The following is a 6,000-nucleotide window of genomic DNA, read 5'->3' on the forward strand; positions in this document are numbered from 1 at the left end:
CTTTCTCCTTTTTATATATTTTAAAAAAATATTTATCAACTTAACTAATAATAATATTTAACATTTATTTAAAAATGAACTTTAAATATATTATTATTAAATTATTTATAACTTCATCTCCAAATTTAATTCTTTTATTTAATTAATTTTTCAATCAATTAAATAGAATTAAATATTACAGTATCATAATAATTTTTAGTTAAATTAAATCTTTAATTAAATCTTTTAATTAGACTTAATTAATATAAAATACACCAAGAACTCATAAAGTAAAATACGAAAACCCAACATAACAAAATACATACTAAATCAAACAAAAGGGTTATAATCACGAATAATCATCAACATAAATTTGGCCTAAAAGAGTTTGGCAATGACAACAAAATGCGAACTAGGGTAGACACTACAATTTTTAATATTTATTTTTATTACTCATTAATAACATTGATGATTCCAACCTTTTATTTTGGTGATTAAAATCCATTTTTAAATTATTAATCTGCATTCAATAAATAAGTAATAAAAATAAGAAAATGTTGACCATGTTAATCTACTAGAAACATACTATAGTTTATGCCTAGTATTCTTTCATAAGGTTTATATACCAAATCCTAATTTCCTCTCATATAATCTTCCCTTTGAATGATAGATTTTGAACATGTAAATGGGAGAGGTGGAGAAGGGGAGAGTCTTTTGAATTTGATGTAGCATCAACATGTTTTATTAAAAAACATTTTTTTTAGTATATTGAACAAATGACCTTTTTCTTTTTTTAATCAAGGAATTTTTTTATAAAAATAAATCGACTTGTCTAAATACTCTATACAATTTTTTGTATGGGTGCCTTACTATGTGAGGAGAAAAACATTATTATCACCTCTTGTGTTGCCTTCTACCATGTTAACAAGTAATCATTTCAAGTCACACTAAAAGATAACTAAAGAAGGGTACTCCTCTTAATAACACAAACATGTAATACAAATATCTAAATAATAGCAAGTTGCAAGAACATAAAATTGACTTCTTTTTATTTCCAAAAGAATGGAATTAAAAATTTAACCAAGAAATTTTCCAAAGTTGCATGGTCATTTTCCATACAATATACTATGAGTGAGAGCCACCACCAACATCCCCAAACTGTCCTAGGCAACCCTAAGGGCCTTCTTTATATAGAAAATTTTCCACTACCCAAGAAGGTTTTAGAAATTTAACACTAGACCTTGAGGTAGACAAAACATAAAATATTATTATTATTTGTATTTTATTAAATAAGAGTAGGTCCTAATAACTTTTAAAACTCAAATAATATTTTTGAGAAAGCTATTTTTTTTCTCATTTTAGGTGGCGTGACTTTCAATGACCACAACTCATCGTCGGTTGCTCCAATTAAAGATGATAACCCCATTTTAGAAATGTCACAAACTACTTTGAAATACTTAACTATTCTAAGCTCCATTTAGTTGAGGTTTGAACTCCTTTTTAGATCCTTTAAAATTAAGCTCAAAGTGTTTATGCCTTGGAAACAATACTATTTTTTTTTTTCAATTTATGTTCACAAATAGACTTGATCTTACAATGAAACTTAATTGGCATGATGATATATCTAGAAGGAACCTCTAGGGAATAAATTAGAATAATATAATCTTGAATGGCCAACTTACTAAAAAATTAAGATTCTACTGAAAACAACTCTACATGAAGAGAACCCTTTTTGCAAAAAAAAAAAAAAAAAAACTAACATATTTTTGAGTGATGTAGGATTACCCCTTACACCAAGGATGCTCATATATCAGACACCTAGGGTATTTTGAGAAGTGATCTTGTCACATCTTAGATCTTAAAAGGAAAACCAAGATGGTTAACCTCCTTCCTTGTGAATTATTAGTCATTTAAGCTCCACTCCTTTTACTCCCTTGTTTCCATTATTGAAATTCAATCATAGATACATTGCTCATGGCAGTAAGGTTTGTACAATGCACTAAAATAGCCAAAACCTAACTAAAAACCTAGCTATCCCCTTTAATGATATAAATTTGTATTACATTTTTGAAGGGTCATATTACCCATACATGTCACTTAGGTTGGATCCCCTTGCTAGGCTCGTTCACTCTAAGTATTGCCACACACCCTATTCATTTAAATAATTTACGCATCTACCTTAATAGTTTTCCTATGTCCATTTTTAGTGGGACTCGATGGTGGTGATGTAGCAATGGCCACATGTTGGAATTTCAAGAGTTTGTGAAGCATTGAAGAAAGAAAGTACAGTGAGGCCCCAAAATGGAATCTTCACCATCAAATATTTCTTGATCTAAAGATGCTTGTGTTCTTGTAGGAAAAAAAAAAGATATATGGTGGATCCAATGATGATGTCACACATAAATAAGTGTCAACATTTTAGAAGGTCTTTATGGATCAAAGGAAGGAAATGCTTCACAACCCCAAAATGCAGCCACATGTCCCACAACTTATGTAAACAATTTTGCACAAGGGCTTTTAAGCCAAAGATAGATAGTGGAGATATAATGATCGATTAAAAGATCATCTTCCATAATGTATAACGGAATAAAGATCTATGACCCATGAGTGTTCCCAATGGTTTGAGATAAATGTGATTGCACCACATGTCCAAGTTTCCCAAGCATGAGGCTTTTCAATGTTTGGAAACGACTTAGTGGGGTATTTCAATGATAAAAGACCATGTGGTTATTTCTCTTCTTCAACTTGAACTCAATGGTTTAATTTAGGGTTTTAGTGAGTTCTTCCTAAACTCTACAAAAGGCAATTGTAAATATACAAAAATGGTTCTCCTCTATTCTATTATGTTTACATGCAATAGCCTTCTACTCTACAACTATATTCATTGAATTCCATTAATAAAATATTTGGTTTCTTGCCTCTTCTTTCCATTCATTAGTTTGTGCATGTATCGTGCCTCTCCTTGAATGTTTAGTTTTTGTTTCCCGTGATTTTACAAATTGTTTTTAATTTGTTGATAAAGATTGTACTATCAAGATTTATTCCTTTCAATATTTTTATTAGTTTCTAACCTTCATGTCATTCTTTGGAAGTAGAATAGAGTTAGGACCTGTATATTTGAGTTTTCATTGATGTATTGTGAATATAAGGTAAGAGTTGTAACCATTTCTATTTAGTGTATCATCCCTCTAGATTATATTAGGTAGTTTGGTTCCATGCATTTAATTCTCTCTTTTCCTTCAAAGAGTAGTTAGGTGCATCCTAATAGTAAGGAAGTTGGCCTTCTCGAGACAATCAATCTCACTATTCAAGCCTCACATTTGGAGATTGTTTGTTATTTTCACAAGGTTTCCTTCAGGTAAAACTTTAGGTGAGGTGAAAACTTTTGTGACAATATTAACCATGATGAATCTTCAATAAGTCTTATTTTCTATTTGACCAGATATTCTTCATATGTCTTATTTCTTGTACTTCTTGGTATCTCTAAATCATGTTGTCTATTAGTGTCAAACACTTAGTTATATACAAGGTAGAGTTAGTAGGTAATCACTATAAATGAGCTACTTTATATAGGTCGAGTCATGTGAAAGAATTGTAAATAAACATGTAAATATCGAGCTCTATAGGAGTGGAGAAAGTCTTTGGTCATTGAGTATTTCAGTATAAGCCAAGCCTAGTGATTTTTGAGCAGTTAGAGAATATTGATTTCAAGTTACACTAAAGGTCTCAAGTATAGTTGAGGTTGAGAAACTGAAGAAAAGAATAGTGAATGTTGAGTAATAGGAACAATATGTAACATAGAATTAACATTCAAGCTAGGATATATAAAAACTTTGAGTAAACCATTTCAAGCCAACATAAACATGACTTTTAATATTTGTAGAGTTTGTTATAGAGGCAATTATGTATTTATGACATGGATCATAGATCCCTAAGAGAGGTGATCAACCAATCAAATGAAGAGGCAAAAGGGAAGCATCTAGAATTTTTTTTAAAAAATCTTTAAATAGAGCAGATATAAACCCTATTTTTTGTAAGTGTGTGAGTGTATGTGGAGAAGATAGAGAAATTTATCTATGCAATCACAAAGAATATCTATGTGTAAAAGTGCAAACATTGCAAGGAAGGCAGAAGAGTGAAGTTTTTTTATTTGCAAAATAGAGATAGTGACCTTATGAAGTAGTGAATGATAGAATAGAGATTTATTAGATTGAAGATCATATTAGAATTCAAGACAAGAGATATGTAATTAGTAGAAGAGTATAGGCTGAAGGATCAAGTACTGAATCATTATTAACCTAATGGTTTTAGCATAAATTTATTAAATATCTTAACTGAGTCCTTACTTCATTGTAAGAGTAAAATCCTCCTACGGGGTAAGAGCAAATAGTCTTAACAACCTCTAACAAGGAAGACCCTTAGTAAGGTATATCATCAAAATTGATCAAAATTTTAACCCTAATAGGTGTTGCCATAGTTTTAGTCCATCATTTTGATAGATGTCAAAGGCCTCTGAATTTGGATGAACCTATTGAAAAACTGCTTGATCAGAAAAAGTTTCAACACTCTTTTATGGCTTTTGCAGACAGTCGGATGGCTGGTTAGAGTGTGCACTTCTATGATGAGGTGCATGAGCTGAATAAAATTCCTATTGCTGATATAGCACGGAGGATATATTTTTTAGGACATATAATTGAACAATATATAGCTATTGGTTCACCCATGGAAATCAACATATCACATTAGATGTGCCAAGAAGTTTTGAATATAACTAACCTTGCTCATCTTGATCTCTTCAAGCATGCAATTAACGAGATGGTGCAATTAATACGAATGAACCTGGAAAAGGACTACTGGAGTTCCCTATTCTATTTACAATTGAACAAAGTTAATGAAGAGACAAATTCATTTTGGTCCCTTTGTTTGTGATTTCAAAAATTTTAATCTCCAGTCTTTTCAAATTCCAGAATTTGAAATAGTTAGCGCTCTCATGAAAGCCGTATGTTGTGGACTATATATAGGATTGGAAAATTAAATGCGAAAGGAGGGGGGGGGGGGGGGGAGCAAATTGGAAGGTAGCAAAGTAAATCCATTTACTTAGCCTACTTATTGGTTTGTTGTTCTAGTATTATTTTACTTGCAATTTTTTTTGAATAGAAAACATACTTATATTTTGGATACTGTGATGTCTTCCTGAATTCTATTTCTTGTCAAGAAAATTACAGTAACAGTAATTCTGTTTTCCTTTCATTATATAGGATTGCTCCTATTCGCCAAGTAGAATATGCATTTCATATAAAATAGGATAGAATTAGTTAGATATTAAAACTCATGTGATGATCTATAATTGACATTCTATTGGGGGTTATAGATTATCTTCATTTTATCCAGCCTGAATTGCTTGTGCCGATAAAGTAATTCAGTTAATTTCATTACTTAATGTATCTGGTGATTGATAAAAACAAATTCATTGAATATTTAATACAATCAGGGAGTTGTACCTATTAATTTAGAGGGCAGTGATTGTTCATATACGCTGACCCATTTGTTCATGACATTCTCTTGTTTTCACACCTTGGGCGTGAAGAAGAGTCGGGGATTATAAATCTAACGAGAAGACAAACTGTTAACCAACAGTTTTTGGCGACTCTGCTGGGGAGAATTTGAAAATATTTTGAAAATAAAGAGTATTAGAAGTTTTTCTTAGAATTATAAACACCCTGGACTCCAAATTTACCAGGAGTGTGAAACAGAAGGGAAAAGTTGACCCAGTGTATGAAGAACTTAAGAAGGTCAATTTTCCTATCTTAGATGATAGATTCATGAAAGGAATAACAAGAGCAAAGGAGTTTGAAGTCAAGAATCCTAAAGAATTTCAGTTGCCTGTGCAAGCCTCTTTTAGACCAAGAAGAAGCAAATCTTCCTCTCCTCCAATAGGTAGAATTTCCATTTCAACCACTTGTAATTCACTGTTGTTACACAGTATTGCTCTTCCCTATCAGTTTCCATTCAGACACCTAT

Source organism: Cupressus sempervirens, chromosome 7 (assembly GCF_028749045.1).
Source record: "Cupressus sempervirens isolate cs-2001-9-10 chromosome 7, ASM2874904v1, whole genome shotgun sequence".
NCBI lineage: Eukaryota > Viridiplantae > Streptophyta > Pinopsida > Cupressales > Cupressaceae > Cupressus > Cupressus sempervirens.